Source organism: Mus caroli, unplaced genomic scaffold (assembly GCF_978045245.1).
Source record: "Mus caroli unplaced genomic scaffold, Mus_caroli_1 scaffold_8, whole genome shotgun sequence".
NCBI lineage: Eukaryota > Metazoa > Chordata > Mammalia > Rodentia > Muridae > Mus > Mus caroli.
Genome location: NW_028227263.1, coordinates 109844231 through 109871135, shown reverse-complemented (window position 1 = coordinate 109871135; position 26905 = coordinate 109844231).

The window sequence follows — 26905 nt, the reverse complement described above, 5'->3', positions numbered from 1 at the left end:
GGTAGGTTCAGATTACAGTGCATTATGGGGAGGCAGGACCTTGTTGGATTGTGTACATTGCAGAGGAATGCCATGGAAGGTCAAAGGTGAGCATGGTCCTCACCACAGGTCCTCCTCTTCCATGATTGCCATGGGTTGAGCAGGTCCACTCTGCTGTATACTTCAGTTGTGCAAAAGGGCCCACAACCATGGCCTGAAACTTTAGAAACCATGAGTCAAATAAGTCTTCCCTTCATTTTTATGTCTCAGATTTTTTTGTCACAGGGGTGGAAACGTGACTGATACACCAGTGTGACGGGAGAAATGGGACATTTGCATGAAGGATCAGGTAGAATTGTGTCATCCTGGAGACAGAAGGAAATCTTCTAGAATCCACATTCGCCTTTCCTTCTTTCTCCAACTTTCCAAGTGAAGGCTCTTATGCTGGGTTGCTATTTATTCCAGCTTTGGTGGATCTCACCAGAGTCCAAAGACATAGATAAATAAATGAACGCAACCATGCAGGATTCTCGAAGTCTGGCTCAGCTCAGCATGTCCAAAAGGAGACACATTTAGCATGTGCATTTTCCCCCCTGGGAAATTCCCCCAGATTTTCCTCTAGGGCCTCCATCTTCTGCCAGGCCTTCAAGAGACTGGTAGAGAGGAAATGTGCTCCAGGCCATCATGTCCTCTTTGGACTTCAGTCCCGAGCAGCATGGACTCAGAGGTGAATGCCAGTTATCCCCGAAGTGTCGTGAGTCAGAGCTTAGTGCGGCCAGCCTGTACCTGGATGAACTTCTTCAAACTCCTTTCTCCATCACTTTTTAGTTTATTTTTTTTATTTCACCAGGGTTAATTGCATCTTCTTTTAGAAGCCTTTCTTTGGTAATATGAGTCATAGATGCTTTGGGCTTCAGGAAACCCTCAAGCCATGAGAGATACATTTTCCTAGACAGGGCCTGGAAAAGGGTCAAGGTGAAGGATGCAGAAATAGCCTCTGACCTCCTGGCTTTGGGATTACTCCATACAGACCCAATAATATTCATATATGTGGTATGATTACCAATACTTTCAAATATATTCATTATTATTTTATGTTCACAGGTATTTTGCCTGTGTGTGTGTGTGTGTGTGTATGTTTGCATTACATGTGTACCTGGTGCCTGCAGAGATCAGAAGAGGATGCTGGATCTCCTGAAGTTGGAGTTACAGTTGTACGCTGACAGTATGGGTGCTAAGAATTGAACCTTGAGCCCTGTGAAGAGCATCCAGTTGCTCTTAAATGCTCTTTCCAGGCCCATGATAGCTAATCTTGGTTGTCAATTTGACACACCTGGAAAAAGAGGCCCTCGACTGAGGAACTGCCTTCATCAGACTGGTCTGGCCATGTTTATGTGGCCATTCTCTTAATTGCTATTGATGGAGGAGGGCGCAGTGCACTGTGGGTGATGGTACCCTGGGCAGGTGGGCCTGCATTGTATAAGAAAGGGAGCAGGGCAAACCAATGCCTCCATGTTCTTGCCCAGACTTCTCTTCATGATGGACTATAATCTTCAAGACAAATAAGACTCCTTTCCTCCCACAATTTGATTCCAGTCAGTATTTTGTCACAGCATCAGAAAAACAAAACAAAACAAAACAAAAACAACAGAAAGACAGCATTTAATGCATTCCTTTAAATTTTATGTTATATTTGTGATGGCGTTCCATAGCCAGAAACAATAAGAAATTATTAAAAATAATGAAAATACAAGGGAAGGAATAATAATTTCTGTGGCCTAACACAATTCAGACTGTGAGCTTCCAGGACGCAGAACATAGAGGAAGATCTGATCCAGCTCACCTTTTTCCTCTTTGGAAAGCAGCCAGGAGCTCATGGGGAAACAGAGTCAGCTGTGTAGAAAGTGTGGGGAACCACCCAGAGCTACGTCGATTCAGATACAGAGTGGAAAGGACACACTCCCTATGCATTCCCAGAAGCAGGGCATAAGCTGGTTTGTGAGCCACATCCAACCCAAAGATAGACTTCCCTTGGCATTCAGAATGTTTGATGAGTCAGAGTTAATTTGTATTAATAAAATAAAATCTGGGTCTCCTCTGCCTTCTGTGTTCACAGTCCCCATGGAGTTATTCTGAGTCTAATTTTGTTGTTTATACTGCAGTCACTTATGTGTTCTGCCAACACTGAGGTGAATGACTGGAAAAGCTTCTAGAAGCTAGGGGCACTGGGTGAGGAGGGAGAGACGGGGCTTGAATTTGACCCCGATGCAGGGATTAGGTTTGGGTAGGGGAAGAGAAGAGGGGAGTGGCTAGTAGTGGTAAGGGAGTACACAAGATGCACCCGATTTAAGACTTGTGAGTCCTTAGTGACCTCATTTTGGCTATCTACATATTTTCCAGTTTCATAGTAACGTGGGATTTTCTTCTGTTTATGATCATAGCCTTTGACATTTCGAGAATTCCCATCTATATTAAATACAACTGTGAAGGTTAATCTTGGTTGTCAGGTTGACACACCTGGAAAGAGAGAATTTCGGCTGCAGAATCACCTCCATCAGATTGGCCTGTGATTGGTCTGCGGGGCACTGTCGTATGGCTAATTGCTATGAGTGGGAGAAGCAGCCCGCTTTGGGCATTGCTAACCTTAGCCAGGTGGACTGTATGAGACAGGTAGCTGACCTTGAGCCTGGGAGCAAGTCAGTATGCAGGGTTCCTTCATGGCAGTTCGTGCTTCAAGCAGGAGCTTAGCAACCATGGACTCATCATGGTCATGACACCTCCTGACTCTGTTGTGTGGCTTCTAGAAAGCTGTAGCATTTCACAAGACAAAGCAGAAACCACGGAGGCTGTGAAGATGTGCTGGGGAACCATCTCAATGCTGGCTAGATATTAAAGATAGGTGACCATGGACTAGGCTTGCCAGGGATCAACAGTACAGTGCTGAGGTCACAGTTTTATAGTTATGCCATATTCCTTCAAAATGAACTCTCCAGGACATGCTCTCCTGGGGATATCGGTTCTTCAGGTCATGACCCTGACCCAGCCTGGGGAGAGTGTGGAGCAGTGGAGAGAGCAGGAGATACACAGTCGAGAGAGCAAAGACAAGCATGGACACTCTGAGTTCTGAAGGGAGGGAAAGGCGCCAGAACGAAGCTTCCTGGGCAGGCTTAGAGCAGGATGTTGAGTAAGTGGCCTTGGACTTGTGAGGAAGTAGAGAGAAAATTGTGTGTGTGTGTGTGTGTGTGTGTGTGTGTGTGTACACGCGCAATTACTCAGAAAGGTAGACTTGGCCAGATGGGGTGGAGAGCACTCTGGAAGGGGTCACTGTCAGCAAATGGGCTCTTTAGCCAACCAGTTCCAGGACCTCAGGTGTTTGGAAGCGTTCCTATGCTTTCACCGACCTGAAGGACCCCCTGATGCTAAGTTCCAGAGCATAAGGAATGCATCTGTGGGAGGGTGGGAGGACTGGCCAGGTCTCCCAGGGCTGACAGAGGGCCAGGTCTTCCTGGGGTACCTTCCAGGTCCGTTCTTCTTCCTGTGTGAGAGCAGGCATCGGGCGGGGGTTGGGGGTGGGAAGGCACATACTTCCAGACCCATCTGTGGGAAAGTGGAAACAGTTCTGCCCTGGTTAAAGAGATCTGCATGTGTTGTAATCAGTCCCCCTCAAGATGAATGCAAGACCTGGTGACAGATGACATCCCACAGAGAGGACCACATTTTGGGTTGTTTCTGAAACTCATTGAGGGAGGAGATAACCAAAGAATTGCACCCTGCCAAATCCCATAGAATGGCTCAACAAAGTTTCCTCAGCTTTTCCCCAACCCCTGGTCCCTGTACGTGGGGATCTGGGCATCTCTATAATTACCAGGCATTTCTTATCTATTAACCCATCCTATTTGCTAGCTGGATTGCTTGTGAAAACCTCTTGTTTTAATTAGCGTGTCTCAGATGAAGAGTAAACAAACATTCTAACAAACTATTATGACATAAAGTTGATTTTTCAGTTACTCAACAGCTACGCCGTGGATATAGCGAATTTAGAATTAAACGCCTCTCTCAGAGGCTTTAATGATCTCAGTCAAGAATGTTTTGATTAAATTAAGGCTATTGAGAATGTGCTTTTTTGAAAAGCAATTGTGAACACGACACCAGGAATGAGCCAGGTCCCAAGCCCAAGATACCTCAGGGTTCCCAGGAGGTTCTCTCGGAGAAAGCAGAGCGGGACCATCCCAGTGGGACTCAGATGAGCTATGGTTGACAGAAAAGTCCATTACACTGCTGTGGACATGACTCAGGGGGGTTGGGCATGGTTTCCACACGTGTCATTCTAGCACTGGGGAGGCTGAGGCAGGAGGATCATGAGCTGGAGGCCAGTCTGAACTACATGGTAAGATCCTGTCATCAAAAGAAAAAGAGCACCAGACTCTTAACTAGGGCTCCCCAGAAACACCATCCAGCACACATGGCTGGAACACTCAGCAAGTGCTTAGCCTCAGAGAGGTCCTATGATGTTCTGGGTCTTGCAGGGCACCACAGTGCTATCCTTTCCCCATCCGTCTAACCTTTTCAGTTCCGTTTGTTGGAAAGATTATTTCTCTTCTAGTGCACTGCTTGTCTTCCCAACCAACTGAGCCCTGTCTTTATGGACTTTGCTTTGTGTCTGGACTTTCTGTTCTGGTCTGTCCACAGTTGTCTGCCTTTATGACAATATACTGTTTTGATCACTGTAGCCTTAGAACGCTTTCGAAAAGCAGACGGTACCTGCCTCCCAGATTTCCTCTTCTTTTCCAGAACTATTATAAGACAGAGTTTCACTAAGTTTCCCAGGCTGGCCCTGAGCTTACTTTATAGCTCAGGCTAGCCTTGAACTTGTGATCTTACTATTTCAGTCCCACCAAGCAGCTGAAATGACAGCTGTCCTACACCAGGCTTAGTTATTTCCCTTAGATTTTGCAACTTGCTAAATTTACTAGCATTTATGAGGCATCTGTTGGTGTTTCTTTGCTTTTTATTTTTGTGGTTTTTTAAAAAAATTTGTATATGTGTATGTCTATCTATGTGTATGTGCAAATGTGTGTAGAAGCCAGATGAGGGTATTGTATCCCCTGGAGCTAGAGTTATAGGTGGCTATGAGCTGCTTAATATGGGTGACAGGAACCAAACTCAAGCCCTCTGGAAGAGCATCAAGTGTTCTAACCACTGAGCAAGCTCGCTAGACCCTCCATCAGCTTTTCTATGTAAATAATAATTTCATCTGTGAGTAAAGATGGTTCAACTCTTTTTATGATGGGAGGTAGACTCCACATTCCATGCACGCAGGAATCGCACAGGGCTTCCTGCCCACAGGAAGAACTTGTTATGTGGTGGGATTCGTGTCTGACTATAACTCACTGAAGCACAGATTTCTCTCCTCAACTCTCAGGCAAGCTTTGAGAACTTGAATGTGCCCACCTCACACCCAAACAAGAAGCTATAAAGTTAAAACTTGCAGGAAAATGATCGCAATGATTGACATAGTGAAAACAAACATCTGCTTAGCTGTCTATCATTTGCTCCAACGTTATGAGCTAGCATCTCTCAATCTGTCTCAGAATGCAGTACACACAGGACACTTATAAAAACCCATCACACTGGTCCTGAAATGTCTCTTCAAAATGTCTGTGGCTTAGGCTCTGAGTTTCTCTTCCATCTCTGTGGTCCAGAGAGCATCTTCATTCTGTAGACTGAGAAACATTCTTATTCTAGAAAGGTCATTAGGCTCATTGTATATTTGCTATGCACCTGCCTCTTGTGTTCACAGTGGTTTCTTGGGACATGACCTGCATTCTTGCTCTCGTGAGATTCAGTTCTTTGTGTAGAAGACAAGAGGATGATAAACAAGGTCGTACCTATGTCTGTATATGGACATGTTCATATTGCCTCCATCAGTGAGTGGTAATGAGAAGGAGGGAGCAGACAGGACATGCCAGGAAGTTCAGAGGCTGAAGTCTCCCCTTAAAGGCTGTGTGCCCCATCTGTGGTGGTGGTGGGAAGTGGCGAAACCTTCAGAAGGTGGAGCCTAGTAAAGAAAAAATGTCACTGAGATGTGTTCATAGAGAAAATGTTGGGGACCATGACCCTCCTTTTCTTCCTTTCCCTGATCCTTCTTTTTCCTTCCCTTCTTCCTCTTTCCCTTCCTCCTCTTCTCTTCCCCTCCCCCCTCTTCTCTTCCCCTCCCTCCTCTTCCCCTTCCTTTTCCCCTCCCTCCTCCTCTTTCTTCACTTCCTTGCAGTGCACAGTTTTCCTCTGCTGTGTTTTTTCATCATAACATTTCGCCTCAGCATTAACCCATACCTCTGAAACCACTTGGCATTGACCTCAGTCTCAGGCATCTTTTCTTCTTGATGGAAAGCGGGCTAGATCTTATCGCCTTGATTTCTTCTTTCACCACCAGGCCACTTGGAGTCATTTGCTAAGGTGAGGAAGACAGAGAGAAGGAGCAGATTTTACTTCTGGTGGGACTAAGGTGCTGGGAGCTGAGTAGAGGCTAGTGATGTCAGTGGTCTGGCATTTAGAAAAGAGGATGGAGTTGGGCAGGAAAACTGGATATGCCCAATACATTGAAACTGTGAGGTGTACACGAGAGGGAGGACAAAAGCATGTCTTAGAATGCTCTCACACTGAGCATTAGGGAAACAAGATGGGCAGGGTTGGTGGGTGGGAGAAAAGGGAATTTGGATGGAGTCTTTCCTTTGAGCCGAAGGAATTAGAGCCTTGGGAAGGAGGTGACCACCAAGTCTTCCAAGTGTAGTTGAGATGCAACCTGTGAGACACTCATGACACTTGACAATGTGGAGGTCATTCACTGGTGACAAGGGGTGATGAGAAGTCCTTGTGGGGTCTTGGAGAGCTTGGAGCATATGGCACAAGTCAGTTCATAATTTCTTGCTCGTGTCTCAGACTGGAAAATGAGTTCCAGGCAGATTGCAGAGCTGATCCTGATAGAGCAGTCACTGAGTGGTGGCTGACAGTTCCCTTTGTTTGAGAGCTACTCTGTGTCAGTCCAACAGCTTTACCCTTTTACAAGACAAAAAAAGGGGTCTTCTGAATTATTTTCTTACACAAGAGTGAGGGATTTGACCAAAAGCAAATACCTTGGAATACTTGAGCATTATCCATATGTACTGGCTATTTTTGTGTCAACTTGACACAGCTGGAGTTATCACAGAGAAAGGAGCTTCAGTTGAGGAAATGCCTCCATGAGATCCAACTGTAAGGCATTTTCTCAATTAGTGATCAAGGGGGAAAGGCCCCTTGTGGGTGGGACCATCCCTGGGCTGGTAGTCTTGGGTTCTATAAGAGAGTAGGCTGAGCAAGCCAGGGGAGGCAAGCCAGTAAAGAACATCCCTCCATAGCCTCTGTATTAGCTCCTGCTCCCTGACCTGTCTGAGTTTCCAGTCCTGACTTCCTTTGGTGATGAACAGCAGCATGGAAGTGTAAGCCGAATAAACCCTTTCCTCCCCAACTTGCTTCTTGGTCATGATGTTTGTGCAGGAATAGAAACCCTGACTAAGACACCATATATCCCCATAACTCCCAGGAAGCTCCCTCTTATTGCCCCATCCGGTAGCCACAAATGCTAATGCACAAAGAATTTACAGGGCTCTTGGTCTGAGATGGGAATCCAAGCCTCTGCCTTTGGCAGCTTCTGAGTCTCAGTGTGAACTTAGCTCATAGGGCCTGGTCCCTGCATAGCACTGTTCTGAAGCCTGGCTGGATCTCACTGGGATTATTATTATTATTATTATTTGCTATGGGCTTGAAAGGGTCACTGACTTGACCTAGTTTACATTTACTTTTTGTTTGTACTTAGCAAAGTCTTGGTGCAGGAATAGTGTGTGCTCAGTTCAAAGTTGAGTCCTGGAAATGAGTGGGGAATTTTTTTCTGCATCTTGGGGGGTGGTTTGCTGTCTAAAATTTGGGGGGCTGTGTGAGCTGCTTGAAAATAAAATGCTTCTCACTGTAGCTGATTTAGGGGCACAAGAACTGAACTAAATATTTAAATGCAAAGGTCACACTTCTGTGGACTCTCAGCGAGGGTCAACATAGTCATCTAAAGGACTAAATAGTAAGCCAACCAACCATTTTCTTAAAAAAAAACTACTTTTAAAATTATGTATATGTGCACATAAGTGTAGGTGCATGTGAGGCCAGAAGAGGGCATTGGATGTCCCTGGATCTGGAGTTACAAGCAATTGTAAAGCTCTTTATATGAGTGCTAGGTTGTAAACAGGCTAAGGATGTGCTCTTAACTGCTCAGCTCTCTTCCCTTCCTTTCTTCCCTCTTCTTTGCTTTCTCTCTCCTTGACTCCCCTCCCTCCCTCAGTCTGTCCTTCGATCTCTCTCTTCCTCCCTCCCTCCCTCCCTCCCTTCCTCCCTCCCTCCTTTCTCTCTCTTTCTTTCTTTCTTTCTTTCTTTCTTTCTTTCTTTCTTTCGTTCGTTCGTTCGTTCTTTCTTTCTTTCTTTCTTTCTTTCTCTATTTCTTTTTCTTTATATCTTTCTTTCTCTTTTCTTTATATCTTCTCTTTATATCTTTCCTCTCTTTATTTCTCTTTCTTTCTACCTTTCTCTCTCTCTCTCTCTCTTTCTGTATTTACTTCTTTCTTTCCCATTTTATTTGAGATGGGATCTATGCAGTAAGACTGGCCTTGAGCTTCTATCCTGCCTCCCAAGTGCTGGGCCTATAGGCTTGAAGCACCATACCCCACCAAAACAGTAAATAGTTTAGACTTTTGTGAACCATGCTATATCTGTCTCTCTAACTCAACTCTATCATGACTGTGTGAAAACACCTATAGATAACACATAAGCAAACCAGTATGGCTGTCTTCCACTAAAACTACTTGTGGATGCTCAAGTGTAATTTCAACTTAATTCTTACAAAATATGAATCTTTCTCCCCTCAGCCACTGAAACAGGTGAAACTCACTCGTGGCTTGTGAGCCACACCAAAGCAGGTAGCAGGACAGGTGCTGCTGGCCTTGCCTTACAGGAGAGTGCAGGGGCTTAGGAGCCCAGTAGAATCCATGATTCGAAAGAATCAGCAGTGACTGAGCTCACTTGTTCCAGAAAGGAAGGATGAGCTCTTAGTTGTGACTTTGGGCTGGAAGCTTTGTTATAGGCTTCTGAGGAAACAAATTCTTATTTGTTACTGGAGCAAAGTCAACCTTCTCCCCTTGTACATACACTGAGAAGTCCTGTAACAGTGTTGACCCTTTCCTAGGTGAGCAACAAAAACACGATGTGAGTTCAAGAGGAAAACATGAATCAGTTTATCTATGGAGTGGGAGGAGCTTGGGTGTCTGCATGGCTTCAGGTACAGTCGGATACAAACACTCAAGCAAAATGATCGGGGGCCCAATTCCAGCTCTCTCCTGTGCATACTCACATCGTCTCTGAGCCCATTGTGTCCTCCCAGAGATCATGGTGGAAGCACAGTTGCTACAGTGAATGAGTTGTCGTCCCCTATGCTAAATACAGGCATGGTCAATGTGGAAGCAGGAGTCTTAAGGGCACATTCATTACCAGTGGACTAGGCCCCTGATACAGTGGGCTGGTAGAGCAGGCTCACTCATCCTTCAGCCATGGGAAGATGCCACAGGAAAGCCTTCCCTAGATACAGGGCCCCTGTGCTAATGGCATTTCTCATCACCTTGACAAAATGCCTGATGCAAACGGCTTGTGGGAGGAAAGGCTTATGTTATTTACAGTCACTTCACTGAAGCAGGGAAGGCATGTCAGAGCAAAGCCACTCACCCCACAGTCACCAGGAAGCAGACACTGGGGAATACTTCAGGTCCACCAACTTTCCTCTTGACCTTCCTTTAACTCCATAGCGCAGTCCTGGCCCATGGGGTGGTACTACCCACATTCAGAATGGGTCATACTTCATCAGTGATTTCTCTAGGCAAACAGCCTACCGATACACCTCTCCCGCCTCCTAGGACTGCAAGTTGACAGTAGTCAGGTTGACAGTGAAGATTAACCATAATACTACTTGATCTTGCACTTCCTCGATTCCAAAAAGCATGAGAAATAAACTTCTGTTCTTTATAAATTACCCAACCTCGGGCATTCTGTCACAGCAGAACACACTGGACTGTGACAAAAGCAGATTGTTCTCAGTTGTATAACCTTGATCACACTGACCTGACCAGCTAAGAGGCTCATCCCTAAGCCAAGCACTGTTGTTTAGAAGGTAAAAGAAACAACAATATTTGGTTCTAAAAAGAGGGAAAGAAGTTAAATTGGCTCTAAGGCCAGAATAAGAACAGACAGAGGAGTTGGCCTCCTCTGTTTCATGCTTTCAAAAATGCTGGGCAGGTGAAGAGAGACAAGAATTAGCCATCGCAAATGCTTTGAGTGGGATCCTGATACCTGGGACACTAGATTCTAAAATTGGACATGATCCATGATTCTATCTAAGCAGAAGTGTGCTTGAGACAGAGAATAAACTTATGACCCCCTTCTGAGCCATGTCTGGCAAAAAGAAGTGAGCCACATTGAACCAAGCAATATCAGTTCCTGGGGCCATTAGAGAAGAGGGGGTTTCTATGGACACTGTTGCTGTGGTGTGTGTCAGTCTTGGCTCACTGATGGACACTCAATCATCCTAACTGTCCATCCAAGAACAGAGCATTGAAGTGGAGAAACAGAGCCTTCTTCCCTTTTCATAAGTGTTATTGGAATATTTTTACCACAGTGTAATTTGCAAACAGGAAAGGGAAATTCTACGTTGTTATATATCTGCGACTCTCAGATGAAGAGAAAGAAAAAGACAAGAGACAGAGAGACAAAGAGACAGAGAGACAGAGACACAGAGAGAGATGAGACAGAGAGTTGGCTCCAGCGTTCTAGAAGTTTCCTTGTGTCTCCTGATGAGAACATCCCAAGGTCCTGTTGCTCCAAGGTCTTTCCTCTCAGTCATGTAATATCCACAATTCTTGCCTTTTGGTGAATGCAAGTATTTGTTTCTATTGGGATCAGACCCCAAAATGAAGTGCTTCAGGTAGGATATGTATTTGGTCAATGTCAGTAGATAACTCACAGCTACTTTCTCAAACGGTTCTGCCAATTTATCTCCCACCAGCAACGCGGGAGAATTCCTTTTGCTACACATACTGCTGGTTTATTACCAGGGAGACATCTTTTCCAGATAGCATCACCCAAGCTTCCTGATAAGCTGTGTTTGAAACAGAAAGCCCCTTAGACTTTCAGTTAGATGTGGAGGTACCTCCCATTTCCCCTTCATCCTGATGGGTTCCAAGAATTGTTGGTGGGTATACTAAAAAGACCAGAAAAGCTCTGAAGCAGTGGACTCTCTTCTGGTGTTTGGAAAACCCTGGTGTGGGTGGAAGTTGGCTGTCTTGGTCTGTCTGGAGTGCTGTCACAAAGGAACACAGGCTAGTCTCTCACAAATCTGTAGACTCATGGACCAAGATCAGGGTGTCTGGTCCAATTCTAGGGAGTGAAGCTGTCTTTTGGACTCTCGGATGCTTTTTTTCCTCATAGAGCCTCCAGAACAGAGAGCTCTCAAGGATCCCTTTTCTAAGTTACTAATGCCACTATGAGAACTCCACCCCTATGACTTCATCACCTCCCCAAAGATTCACCCCCTACAGCCACTGTGTCTGGCATTCAGATTTCACACACACACACACACACACACACACACACACACACACACACACATATATTATATATATATATATAATATATATATATATTATATATATATAAACACAGAGGAGACACTAATGTTTAGCATATAACAATGACTATCTGGGGAATGCTAGAGGTGGGGACCTCCGTGGATGTCAAAGAGAGAGACAGAGGAGCTTAGGGGAGGCCATTCAAACCTTGAGAATGAGAAGAGGAACTGGCTGTCTCATATCTGAAACCTGAAAGGCATGGGACCAGAAGTATTCCATAGTTCAGAACAGCTTGGGGGTTGAGAATATTTGCATATTCCTAAAATGATGTTATTCTGGTTAGATTTTTGTCAATGGGACACAAACTAAAGGCATTTAGGCAGAGGGAACCTCAGTTGAGAAAGAGCCTCTATCAGAGTGGCCTATAGGCAAATACATGAGGCATTGTCTTGGTCGATGATTGATGTAGAAGGGCCCTGGGGTGGGGGGTGTAATATAAGAAAGGTGGTTGAACATGAGCCTAGAAAAGAAGTCAGTGAGCATCATTTCTCCATGTTCTCTGCCTCAATTTCAACACCCCCCCCCAGGTTTGTGCCTTGAATTCCTGCCTTGGTTTCCCTCAGTGATGGATCGGGATAGGGATGCATATGCCAAATAAACCATTTCCTCTCTAAGGTGCTTTTAGTCATGGGGTTTTGTCACAGCGATCTCTACCTTTCTACACAGAGCCTAGAGGTAAGTTAATACAATATTTTAAAAATTATTTTGTGTAAGAAGCAAAGTTTAGTGAGATGGACTTTTCCACCTGTGACATTATGGTGGCATTCAAGAGCTTCTGGCTTGAGGTCCTTCTTGACTTTCAGCTTAGGGCTGCCCAAGCTGTCTTAGAGGTGTAGTTGCTATGCATACCTTGTCTTGGACTGGGTTTGGAGTATCAGAAAGTCGATATAAGCAAGTGGAAGATATTCACCAAAGCTCTGTGTGGGATTCCCTATGCATAACCAGAGTGCTAAAATGTGCCAGCATAGCCTGGTGTAGGCATGTTAAAAATATGTATTAGTCACTTTCTGACTGTGATAATAAAACACTGTGACCAAAGTAACTTATAGAAGGAAGGATTTATTTGGGGCTTACAGTAACAGAGGGATAGGAATCCATCAGCATCGTGCCAGGGATCACGGCAGTAGGCATGGCCCTGGCACAGCAGCTGAGAGCTTACATCCTGAGTCACCAACAGGAAGCAATGAATGAAACTGGAAATAGTGAATAGCCTTTGAAACCTTAAGCCCTCCCCCAGCAACACATCTCCTTCAACAAGAACTGGGGACCCAGTGATATGATGGCGTTGCAGGTTTTAGGTCACTAGGATGTGTTCCTGATTGGGATATGAGACTCTTCCCCATTCTCAGCAATGACTTGAGTCTTTTCACAATGACATCCACCAAAAGTCCGGGAGCAACAGGCACTTACCTTCATGAAATGATGCCAGAAGAATCCCTTTCTTTCTGTCAGCTGCTCATCAGAGGCATTTGTCACAGTGTAGGAAGGCAGTGGGACAGAGACTAGCAGGGAGCAGGGCACCCTGATAAACACATGATCTGTAGTGGTGCTGGCAGCACTTTCTGGCAGGTGTGGCAACTGGAAGTGAGCCCAGGTAGACCAGAAAGCTGGACTCCTGAACCCTGAGGTATGGGGTAGGGGTGGGGGTGGGGCAGAGTGGGGAATTAAAGCCTCAGAGTTAACAGAGAAAATAGAACATCCCAAGTCAACTCCATAATAAACAAGACAGGGTGTCCCTTTGGATTTGGGGGAATCTCCCCAACAACAGGGCCAAGCCTAGTACTGAGCCATGAAGATGTGGAATATAAGAAGCTACATAGGTGCCTGGAGATGTCCTTACTGAACCCAAGGACCAGGGTTGCCTGCAAAGCTGTTTGCTGCCCGAGGAAGACAGTGACTCAGCCCCAGATGCTGTGAATCTCATGGGGCATAAAAGACCACTTGCCTCCCACATTCTTGAACCCTCCGCTGGGCTGGTGGCGTCAAGCAGGAGAAATGACAGTGCTGGTGAGGAATGGAATTGCGGGCGGCTGTGCGATGCTATAAATATTTGGTTTGAAACAGCAGAGACATTCAAGATAAAAGTTAAATAGAAATAAAAGCAGTCAGATGTTTATTACATGTTGCCATAAAATTCAAGAGCAGCCTAAAAAGGCAAATCGGGATTTGTTTAACAAATAGGAGAGGAGTACAGAAGAGATTGAGGCTGGCAGTCACTCAGGGGCTCTGCTCTTATTTGCAGGTGATTTGAACTCCTGAGGGGACAGTTTGTCCTGCACATAGACAGTGTCCTTAGGTGGCTGAGGACACAGAGGACTGCCTCAGGTCTTGGGCTTTCAGAAGATATGCAAGTCACCTGACTTCATGATTTCTTTGTCTGTTGGAGGGAGACAAAATGTGAAGGAGATCAGGTGAGACCTTCTCCAGGGACTGGTCTTACAGACTTCATGGACCCCAAGAGCACAGAGGTCTTGGGGTACCACATGACAAGAACTATCCAAGCTAGTGCAGCTATAAGATTCATGGTGCTCTTTAAATTTTAATTTGTGTGTTTGTGTGTGTGTGTGTGTGTGCGTACCCATGTTTGTGCATGTGCATGTAGAAGCCAGAGGAACAGAGCATTGCTCCTCAGCTACCCGCCTTCTGTTGAGATAGAGAGCCTTCACTGGCCTGGAACTTGAGTCATGGTTTTACCAAGTTTCCTAGGCTGGTTTTGAACTCATTCTGTAGCTCAGGCAGGCCTAGAACCTTTGATCCCCCTGTTTTCACCAGCACTGGGACTACAGGCCTGTGCCACCCAGTCCAACACCAACAACACGTTATTTTCACCTCACCCTCACCACAGCACCCTACTCATGATTCACAGAAAGAATCACACCGGGATACAGCTGGAAGAGACCCAGGGACGAGTAGCTAACGTTTGCTATAAAGAACCACTTGTGATTCATTCTGTCTGAGTCACAGCTCCTCCGCTTTTGTATCATGAAAGGAACTATACACAACCCTGAATGTGTGGGACTATGTTCTAATAAAAAGTTATTTATAAAAAAACAAGTCACTGTACAGGTTTAGTCTGTAGGCATTAACTGGCCTGCTTCTAATGCATCGTCATTTTATAGTGAGAGGGACAGAAGACCTGAGAGACAAAGGAACCTTTGAAAGACTCAGCCAATAAGTGGTGGGCCTGGGAGGAACACCATTGGGCTACTGGGAGCTGGTTGAACATAATGCTTCACATCTGGCGCAGGTGGTCCAACAAGAGACCACCATGCAGCCTCAGTAACAGAGTGCGCCTGGCTTGATATCACACTAAAGGCTACAAGGGAAATGAGTGTGTCTGTCAAATCCCAAACCAAAACTGGAAGCGTATGTTTTCAAATCTAATATAATTTTTATGGCATAAGTAGGCAAAGTGACTTACAGAGGATGCCACTAGCTCTTATACTATGTGAAGCACAATGAGAGGGTTTGGGAAGACTTCTATCTGAAGCCAAGTGAATGCAAAGAGATGAAGCAGCCTTGATGTAGGCCCACAGGGAGCTGGGCTCATCTCTTAGAATCTGGTTTCTGATTCGCAGCAGCATTTGGAGACATTGTTTTGAAAGGGGCTACGTGTGAAGAGATGTAGTGGTTTGTTGAATGGTGGCAGCCAAAAGGAGCCATCCATTTCCCAGAAGCTGTAAGTGTGACCTTGTCTGCTAAAAGGGTCTTTGGAGATGCGATTACAGATCTCAAGATGAGAGCATCCAGGAATATCCAGGTAGGTCCCAAAATCCAACAAGAACAACAATCCAGTGGCTGAGGATAGGGGACAGTTAGTGAAGTGCTTACTGCATATGCTCAAGGATGCAAGTTTCATCCCCAGCACCCACATAAACAAGCACGCGAGCAAGCGAGCAAGCGAGCAAGCAAGCAAGCAAGCAAGCAAGCAAGCGAGCGAGCAAGCAAGCGAGCAAGCAAGCAAGCAAGCAAGCAAGCAAGCGAGCGAGCAAGCAAGCAAGCAAGCAAGCGAGCGAGCGAGCAAGCAAGCAAGCAAGCGAGCGAGCAAGCAAGCAAGCAAGCAAGCGAGCAAGCAAGCGAGCAAGCGAGCAAGCGAGCGAGCAAGCAAGCAAGCGAGCAAGCAAGCAAGCAAGCGAGCGAGCGAGCAAGCGAGCAAGCAAGCGAGCGAGCAAGCAAGCGAGCGAGCAAGCAAGCAAGCGAGCGAGCGAGCGAGCCAGCAAGCAAGCGAGCGAGCGAGCGAGCAAGCATGCAAGCAAGCAAGCAAGCGAGCGAGCAAGCAAGCAAGCAAGCAAGCAAGCAAGCGAGCGAGCGAGCGAGCAAGCAAGCAAGCAAGCAAGCAAGCAAACCAGGTGTGGAGGCACACTTCTAATCCCCAAACTGGGAAGGCAGAGGCAGACAGATTTCCAGGGTTCTTTGACTAGCTAGTCTAGTGCAATTGGTGAGTCCCTGGTACCAATGAGAAACCCTGTCTCAAAAGACAAGGGGGTTATTTTGACGAACACTTAAGGTTGACCTCTGACCTATATGTCTCACATATACACATGCATGTGCGTGTTCACATTCATACTCCTGCACACACAAGAACATGCATGCACACACAGGGAAATAATGCATGTTTGGTATCATATGTTGAACCAATATTATATGTTCACACACTCTGTGTGTGTGTGTGTGTGTGTTAAAGAGAGACAGAGAGAGGGACACACACAGAGAGAGAGAGAGAGAGAGAGAGAGAGAAGCAGAAGGGGCAGAAGGGGGAGTATTTTGAGCAAGGCCAAGGACAGTTGATTGGGCTGAAGATGGTCATTGTACATGATAAAATTCCATGTAGATGTCATTTATGAAACCAATTACTTTGCTCAATGAATATAATCAGAGAGAAGAAGAGGAGGAAGAGGGGTAAGATGGAAAAGCAGAAGGACGAAGAGAAGGCCCCGTGAAGATGGTTGCAGACGGAGGAATGCAGCCACAAGCCAAGCTGCAGCTACAGGAGCTGTAAACCATGGCAGCGATACTTCTTGGAGCCTTTTGAGGAAACACAGCCCTGCTGACACCTGACCTCTGATCTCTAGCCTCCAGATCTTCTTCGAGGGACGGGATTTCTATGTTTTACATAAGCAAGTCATCAGTCATGTGTCAGAACAGCCACAGGAAATATACTGAAAAGGAAAGTGTGGCAAAGGAAGATGAGAGCCCGTGAGCACGAGCAAATGGGAGAGGGCTTTATGAAACTATTTAGTCGGAGCAAGTTCCTGTCTGTAAAGTCAGGCTGACGCGTGGAGGAAGTATTAAAGGTCTTTGTTAAAAACTATTATGTCTTCAAGGGGACCACGTTTATTATCTCTCCTCAAAGAAGTGGAGGGCTGAGTACAATCCAGCTGTGTGTAGATTTTGCAAGTTCCCATCCTAGAAAGGACTCTTTAGAGCAGCAGTTTTCAACCTTTAGGTCTTGACCTCTTTAGGGATCAAATGATGCTTTCACAGGGGTCGCCTAAGACCAAGGGAAAGCACAGATACTTACATTACAGTTCCTAACAGAAGCAAAATTAAAGTTACAAAGTAGCAACAAAAATAATTTTATGGTTGGTGGGGGGATAACCACATCATGAGGAGCTGTATTAAAGGGTCACAGCATTAGGAAGGTTGAGAAACACAAACGCTAGTTTTGGAGTCTTCCATGTTGCTGGGTCTCACCACAGAAAACTTGGGTAGCCTGCAGGGGTGCGCTCGTGAAGTGCAAGACATAGGATGCTGGGGTGGGAGTGGTGGCTTAGTGGTTAAGATCCCTGGCTGCCCTTGCAGAGAACCTGAGTTTGATTCCCAGCACCCACATGGCCACTGGCAATTGCCTGTAAGTAGTTCCAAGGGATCTGTTGCCCCCTTTTGGCCTTTATGGGCATCAGGCATACACAGATATACATGACAACAAAGTATTAAGTATAAAATAAAATAAGACACTGAGAGTTAAACTTGGCACCTTAGCACCTCTGGGAGAGGTGGGGGAATGGACTCCAGGGCCAGTGTGCATTCTGACCATGATGGTTGAAGTTAACTCAGGTAAACAGTGGAAGAATCTGAGAAAGGTAGTCTAAATGTGCTCAAAAAATGTGTTACATGTATGCATGGCATTGACACGGTGAAACCTGTCACTGAGTGTAATTAATATGCACCAATGAAAAGCACCAGCGGGTGCATGCCTCTATCCACAACCAAGCTCACTAATGCCCACCCCCTCCTGCAGCACTCCCAGGCAGGTGTTTAATTGTTGGACAGATCCCCAGCTGAGCATCCTCATCTGCCTTTCTCCTGTCTGTCTTTCTGGAACCTCCAGCCTTTACCCTCATCCCTGACCACTTCCCCAGGACCAGGCTGTCCCCTTCCCCTTAGGACAGTCACACAATGCTACTTCATCCATCCTGGTGAAGTCAGGCTTCCTGACCCCTGCTCTGGGTTCCTCTCTGCTCAAAATCAGATTAGCAACTCCCTGGGGACAGGGTTTAAAACTCAATTGTATTTCTGTTTCCTCATGAGAGCCTAGGCGGAGGGCACAGGATCCTGGATTAAAATTGGACTCAGTCCTCTGGATGTTTATGGGACATCTCCATCTCTGCTCCGGTGGCTGTGTGACAACAGACATTGACACAAACAGGGGTTCAGTTATGTCAAAGGAGCAAGGAGCCACTAGGCAGAAAGGAGTGTAACAGGGAGAGATTTGGAGACATCAGTGAGGTGGCTCATGATAATGTCTTTAAAGGCATGGTGTATGCCCAGATCTGCTTTTCTAGACAGAGGGAAAGCAGTATGAAGCCCGACAGTCAGCTCTTGTGTGGGATAGGGGGGCCAGGTAGTAGCTAACAGCTGTGGTCCCCATCAATCCCTGCTTTTGGAACTAACGATTGGCATATATTTGCGTAAAGGATTTGGACTTTTCTTCTCTTGGTATCATTTTCTACCAGATGGGGACAGAGATAACTCATTCTTAGGACCACAGTGGGGAGGGAACACATGTGGGAGTTCCCAGGAGGGACGCTGGCAGCTGGAGAGAGGTAGCCAGGAGCAGGTTGGGAAGTTGGGGAACTGTGCTACTGTTTGCTGCTGTCCATGCTTCCCAGGGGTGCTGGGAAGTTTCCTGAAAGCAGCAGCATTGAGAGATGAGACCTTTGTAAGGACTGGCTCCAAAAGGTGCACTCCTAACTGGGCTGATCCACTCTCGGATTGATTAATCAATGAGTTATTACAGGAGGGAGTTGCTCTCTCTAGTGAGCTGCTGACTGACAGAGCAAGAAGGACCAACCTAGATGACAACTAGGTGCCCGCTTGGATTTTTCACCCTCTGGAATGACAGAAACAAATTTCCTTTAAAAAGTAAACTTCCAGACTGGAGAGGTGGCTCAGTGGTTTAGAGCACCTACTGTTCTTACTGGGAACTCCGGCCCACACCCGCAGTGATTGGGCAGCCTACAGCCACCTGTGACTCCAGCTACAGGAGATCCGATGCCCTCTTCAGGTTTTCCTGTGTGTCTGCATTTGCATGTACACAACCTACACACAGACATATGCATAATATGGTTAATCCCCTCACCCTCTCCATCCCCGAGTACCAGGTGTGGTGGTCCACTTACAATAACAACACTCAGAAAAATCAAGGAAAGAGAAGTTTGTAGCCAACCTAGGTTATTAGATTGTATGTCCTAGGCTAGCCTGGCCTAGGTAGCCAGATAACCCCAAATAAATAGGCAAAAAAGTAAATAGCCAACTCCCATTTATTTTGCGATAGCAACGGAAAATAGATTAAGGCCATATACAGTGAAGGTGACACATGCTTCATGCATTATCTTCATTCAAACCTGTAAGAGAGCAGTCTTCTGTGAAAGTGCTGTGTAGAAAAAGGAAGGGAGAGGAGGGAGGGGAGGAAGGGGAAGGGAAGGGAGAGGAAGGGAGGGAAGGGGAGGGGGGAGAGGAGGGAAGGGGAGGGGAGGGGACGAGAAGATGAGGGGAGGGGAGAGGAGGGGAGGGGAGGGGAGGACAACAGGAGCTACAACCCCAAATTCAAACCAGGGGCTACCATGGAAGTGAAGATGAAGGTGGCAGAGTCCTGCTGAGTGACAGGTGACTAGACTGGATTCTTCCTCCCTACCACCCACACAGAGGCCCCTTTGGAACTGTCTTCTCAGAATATCACGGTGGCAAGGCGCCGAGGAATCACAAAGCTGTCACTAGGAAATGTCTGTGGGTCCGGGGTCGGGAGAGTGAAGAGAAGTCCCAGCCTCGAATGCTGATTGACAGGAGACACTGTCAGAGCTGGTGTCCAGGGACTGTGGGAGAGCAAGCTAGGTGAGGAAGGCTGAAGGAGGTAGATAGGTGGAGAAATGGAGAGATACAAACAGACCCAACCCATGGCAGCGGGCTGGAGACACAATGGGAAGGGGGTGGGCTGGAGTGCACATTAACAATAGGAATCCTCACACACGGTCAGCAGTCTGATCCTGGGACTGCCCCATGACAGATCACAGACAGTGCAAACTGGTCTAAGTTGTTCTGCAGCCTGCTGCGGACTATAGGGGACTGTCCCGTGCACAGAAACGGTAAAGGTGTGCTCTGAGAATCTTTTAATCGCTGTTGTTCCCGACAGCAGAGAGAATCAACTGACATATCTAATAATCAATCCAACATGCTATAGGCCCTAAGTATGCCCATGGCAGGTGGACCTTTGGGTGGCAGGGAACCTCAGCAGGGAGACGTTCAACTTTTAATATGCTTTCTCCATGTGGAAGATGGATACGAGGTAAATTTGATACTTAAGGGGAAGCTACCACTTCACCTCCAGGTAGAAGAATTAATTCAGATACTGTGTGTTGCAAGAACCCCACAGCTTGCTTATAAATCAGACTTTGGTGGGAAGCTTGTGATTTTGATGTGGACACCAACTTCCCAACAGTGATTTCTTTGGAATCTGATAGTTGCTGCGGCAAAGAATTCATCTGCGGTGGGTTTGAAAGCAGTTGCCTAGTGCTTTGGTGTTCTGGAAACACTAGCAGCCACTCTTCCCAGACATCAGCGTCCTGGAAGCAGCCAATTTATAACCCCGCGGCACAAACCCTGGCTAGAGTTCATTGGTTCTGTAAGAGACACGTGATTGAGCTGGGCCAATCACAGCCTCGCCTGGGATGTGATTCTGCTTTGTGTGACTTTAAGTGTTGACGCTTTCTAGAAGTGCCGTGCTTTTACTTGCGTGTTTGTTTTCACCACGAAGTGATTTATAAGTATCCAAAGCACAAACAAGAACCCGGAGCACACTTTCGCAGACAAGCAGAGATGAGAGAGAGGTCTCAATCCCAATCTTACCTGGCTTCCTCTGATGGTCTACTGAACCCCTCCACAGACCCCAGCCGGAACAGCTTGTCTTAAGGAAGAACTTTTCCTTCAGAGGCAGAGGTAAAGGTGACAGACAGCACTAGATGCCTGGCTCCGACCTCAGTTCCAATTACTGAGAGCTTTAAATGGAATTCATACTTCCAGGATCCCAAAGGACCTTGTTTTGCTTTTTGTTTTTTGGTTTTGTTTTGCTGTTTTATTGGGGGTGAGGTTCTAGCTAGCCGCCCAGGCTGTCTGGAGCACACTTTGTATCCCATACTGGCTTTGAACCCTCCATCTTCCTGCCTCAACCCGCTGAGTGCTACGATTAAAAGCATGTATTGCCATGCCTGACCCCAATACTGTTCTTTTTGCCAAGAGAAGAGTGTATGTACCAGAGAAGGGAGGCTGCTAAGAGACGTGTGTCAGGGCAATGGTAGCAATGGTCCCTTGTAAGCAAGATAAAGCTATCGGACTCCATCTGTCTTCAGGACAAGTGAACATTTCTGCTTACCATTTGAGGGTTCTGAATTTTGCATAGTGTTAGAACGTTCTTCTTCCATGTAAAGTTGTGACAGAATGATCCCAGCCACATCCCACATGGGTCAGTACACCCATTTATTCTCAATGGAAGATGGAGTGTCCTTGTGCCTGATATTACTGCCTGTGGGCATCTGCAGTTTCCCTGTTAGCCATCACACCAGGAGTTGCTCCCCTTTAGGCTGCTTTGCTGGGAGAAACAACAGCCTCATTTGAAGTCTCTCCTGACTGTTTTCTTTAGGAGGCTGTCCCACAATGCCTCAGTGTGGGTTGGCAGCCGAGCTGCCTAGCGTCTGCCGGACAACTGTCAGGTTGGTTGAAGGATATTAGAGGGAAGTTGAGCGTGTGTCAGCGCTCCTCAGCACTCACTCACATCAGAGAAGTGATACAGCTGTCATTGTGGCCGATGAGGCGGCTGGCAGGACAGGCCACGTTCACCAACCCAGCTGTCCAATTAGATGCAAGGGCCTGACCCTCAGGTGGGCAAAAGGCAGGGAACAGGGGCATCACATATGGGTGTCTCTGGCCATCCAGGGTTTCAGGGTTGCATCTGGCACCTGCTTGCATTTTTCTGAATAGATCAGGGATGATGGGACAGTCAGCTCAGCCAGGCTGCCGCCCTTAATTCTAACCCTTTTGCTTCTTGCTTTTGCTGGTTCCCTTTCTTCTCTCTTTTTATCCTCCCCTCCCTCACCTCCCCCCATTCTTTTCATCTTAGGGAAGGATGCCACAAGGGTACACAGAGCCTCTGGAACTCATTCTGGGAGACAGGAGAAGATGCGTGCAGTTTTACTAGACTTCCAAGGAAAAGCCAGACTGTGACTTGCAACCCTCCACTTCTTGGTCCTAAATGCTTTTTAAGAAATTCAGTGTGGGGCTTGATGAGGCCATGCCAGCCATTTGGAAACAGTGCACCATGTAACAACACGGAAGAGCATTGTTTGAAAACATAGCTCTTCTGAGGAAGGTCTTTCTTTTTGGCAAGTTAAATAAAGAAGGGCGTGTGTGTTGTGTGGTATTTTGTGGAAGCAACAGTGCTGACTCAGCAAGCATGTTAGGACCTGGGGTTAGCCCAACCTCACACTGGAGGTACTCTAAGGTTGGGGCTTGTTTTCTAGGGAGAGACCTGCAGGCCTGGATCTGTGTTTAAAGGACCCTGGAGAGCCTCTCCCACCCCCACTCTTCTTGTGACTCACCGTCTTTTCCTTCTCGCTGCAGAAAATATGATCGAGCTCTACAAGTTCACTGACCTCCCATTAAGATTATTTGGTGGAAAAGCATGTGTCTGTGCTGAACATGTCATTCTTGTTCTTTTAATGCCACGATGTCACCATAGCCTTGCCTTACATTAGGTGTTAGAATGGCGTAGAGTTGACTCAGTGTGTGTGGGTTGGTTGTCTTCCTGGGTATTAGTTTCTTCCTCCACACATTGACCAAATACCTGCTCTGAGCAGTTTATGGGGAGAAGGACTTCTCTGGGCTCATGACTAGGGGTTACAGTGCATCATATCATGGCGGGTATGGCAGGCTGACTCCGTCAGGAGCAGTGTGAACTCATTCCACCTCTAAGGATCAGAACTGGGAGATAGATGATAGAGTGATAGGTGATAGATAAATGATAGAATAGGGGATAGATACATAGATATGTAGGTGATAGATAAGTGGTAAATGATAGATTACCATCTAAGATAAGACTAAGATAAGAGAATGAGAAAGAGGAGGAAGGTGAAGAGGAGGAAGACAAAGAGGTACACAGGCAGGCTACAGGGCACTTATGTGGCTCACCACCAGTATTCCCCTTTCCATCCAAGCTCCTCTTGGATAACTGGATCCCACTACCTCCCAGTGCATCACTATTAGTTGGGGTCCAAGTGTTCAAAACCATGAATCTATGGGGAGCATTTCACATCTGAACCGTGACAGTAAGTCGAGTGGAAAGGTCTTGTCGTTTTACATAAGGCAGTGTGTAAATACCTACGGACTTTGATAGATGAGGAAATCATAGAATAAGTCCCTGCCTGCGCTGTGGAAGGACTGTGCGTGTGAAGGTGGTACCTTCGCCCGGTGCGCACAGTCTGCAAGTGGCTGACATGAGAAATGAACTCAAAACCCTTGATTCTGAGCTTGTCTGCGTTGATCCTCACCACACCCCAGTGTACACGGAGCTAGAGTTTAAAGAGAGTTCTAGCTCCGATTCACTTGATTTTATTTTCCTGTTTCCAGCTTTATATCCTTTATCGGCTAGATAATTCTCCAGACAGCATCTCGTTCTTGCACGTGCCTCTTTGGAATGACATCAGAGCACTTCTGCTCTTTTTCCTTTTCGCCTTTCAGGATGTTTGGATGGGTTAGAGGTGTCTTTTACTGGAAGATCACTCTATCTGAATTATCTGCTGTCTTCCATTGTCTACCCAGACAGAGGTAACCTTTGCTCTCAGAACTTCCATAACCCTTGATTAATAGTTCCCTTTTAGTGATTTCCATTTGTTCCTGAAAGTCACACGTGGAGAGCAAGTCCTGTCTTTTGGCTTGTATAAGTGAATTATGTCAACTTTCAGATTCACCAGGGCTACTGGTAACACACAAGGAGGGTTGTTGAAGATTAATGTAATTAATTAATTAATTAATTAAAGTAATATAATGTAATTATGTTCTCATTGAGGAAAATGAAACGCACAGTAGATTCTACGGAGAACTGGTCTACCATGTATAATTGGCGAGGGGACTGATATACCTGGTTCCACCCGAGGCATAGGTGTTTCTACGATTTTCTAAAAAGTTACCCCATAACCTGTCTCTTAAGTGGAATATTTTTCACCAAGGACTTCTCATCTTGTTTTTTAATTATAGATTCATATTTTTACCCTTATCTGTTTGTGCACTTCCATGAGTTTATATGCACTGTATGCACACAGGAGTCTACAAAGGCCAAAAGAGGGCATAGGCTATTTTGGAATTATAGGTGGTTGTGAGCTGCCATGTGGGTTCTCTGCAATGATGCTCTAAACTGTTGAGTGGCCACTTCAGGGACAGTCTACTTTCTTTCTTTTTTAAATTTTCAATTATTTTTTTAAACTTTTAAAAATAAGTGTATACATGTTTTGCCTGTATGTTTATGCACCCAGTCTGTGCTTTGGTGCTCACAGAGGCTGGACGATTACCTTCAGTCCCCTGGAACTGGAGTTATTGGTGATTATGGGTGCTGGGAATTGAATCTGGAATCTGTTGAAGAGCAGTCAGAGGTCTTAACTACTAAGCCATCTCTCCAGCCTGCTCCCCACTCCCCACCCCCGCCCCCGGCCCATGTCTAAGTTCTGTTATCTTAAAACCATCAGTTTACTTTAAACACTTCGTTTGTCAGCCTACAGAGTATAGAGGTGCACACTTGCACTCCCGGCATCAGTGAACATAAAATTGGTTGTTTTTAAGATGTGGAAATGTTTAGATTAGGTTTTGCACATGAATCAACTCTGCTCCTCATGTTGAAACCGATTTAGATGTTACTCTCAAACAAATAGCTGAACAGCCAGACTTCGTGGGTGACAGTCCACTAGTACATTTATTCTATTTAAATGGCTTGCAACATATGACTGAGTTAAATGCAGTGAAATTGCAGGGCTATTGTTTGGTTTATGAGGCATTGTTTTATAAAATAAAGTAAGTGTACTTCTGCTCAGGGTAAACCCTGCACAGCTGAGTGGTGGGCGTGGCTAATTGTGTATTTATTTTATTCTTCTCTTCTGGGTTTTGATCACTGGGAGGTGGGGTTCCTTGACTTGTTTTCATCACAGAATGGAAATGGCTGTGCTGATGTATGGCTGAGTGGAAATGGTCGGAATCATTTGAAAAGCTGGCTTCTATTAATTCATTGATTGATTGATTGTGCGTGAGATGGAACCCAGGGCCTTGTGTATTCTACAGTGTTCATTCTACCACTCAGCCATATCCCTGGCCCTCTCCCTCAGTTTAAAAAGAAAACTGAATTAAGATATTCCCAAATAGTCCAGGTTGGTCTTGAAGTATACCTGCCTCAGACTCAGTAGTAGCTGGGATGAGAGACTCAGGTTATCATTACCTGTGTGCCGGGACCCAGTGGCCTCTTTCATGAAGTATCTGGTGGAGTGTCTCCCTATCTTATCACTATGCCAGAGCCTCTGCTGGTTTTTAGGTCTCATCCATGGGACCAGCATGCCAGAGACATGTCACAGGTACCAACCCATGGGAACAGCTATAACTGAAGCCCGAATTAATCCAGTACCTTTCCCTCAAGTGTTTCTAGATATTCTTTCATGTCCTACTCCCAGCCCCCATGATTTCTGGGGGATCAGTCATGGCCTCCCTAGTATGATGGAATTTGTACTCTTTAAAAAGCTTCCTTTCAGTCCTTCTCCTCATTTTAAAGTAAGACCCAGTTTAGCATAGACTAGCCTACTCCAGGGCTGGCCTGATTTCTATTCTTTGTCAAGGGAACATGATGTGCTTCTTATAGATGATACAGTCCTTAGTGACAGAGGGGAAAGCTGTTAAAACTAGGGATGTGAGTTAAATAAAAAAGAAATGGATAGAGAGAAGAGATAGATGATAGATAAATGAGAATTCTGTCTTACAACCATATCCTTGAACTAAAAGGAAGAAAAGCATCCCAGGGCCTTAAGAATGCTTAATTGGCATTTACTCGCTGTTACTTTAAAATATGCTTGCTTTGGCCTTGACACTGCTTCTTGCAATGCAACTCAGAAACATGGGGGTTGTATTTTAAAGTGAAGGTTTGAAAAATTAACTGTTCCCCCCTTTGCCCTTTTAACTCCCAGATGGAAAATCCCACCCTGATTAACCAATTGACTCACTCCGAAGAAAAACAGACTTGACTTCTAGTTTTCTCACCCCTGATCCACCTTGTGCAGGAGAGAAGCCTACAGGAGGGTCTTGTGTCAGGTGTGGGGAGGGTCTTGTGTCAGGTGTGGGGAGGGTCTTGTGTCAGGTGTGGGGAGGGTCTTGTGTCAGGTGTGGGGAGGGTCTTGTGTCAGGTGTGGGGAGGGTCTTGTGTCAGGTGTGGGGAGGGTCTTGTGTCAGGTGTGGGGAGGGTCTTGTGTCAGGTGTGGGGAGGGTCTTGTGTCAGGTGTGGGGAGGGTCTTGTGTCAGGTGTGGGGAGGGTCTTGTGTCAGGTGTGGGGAGGGTCTTGTGTCAGGTGTGGGGAGGGTCTTGTGTCAGGTGTGGGGAGGGTCTTGTGTCAGGTGTGGGGAGGGTCTTGTGTCAGGTGTGGGGAGGGTCTGTCCTTCAGC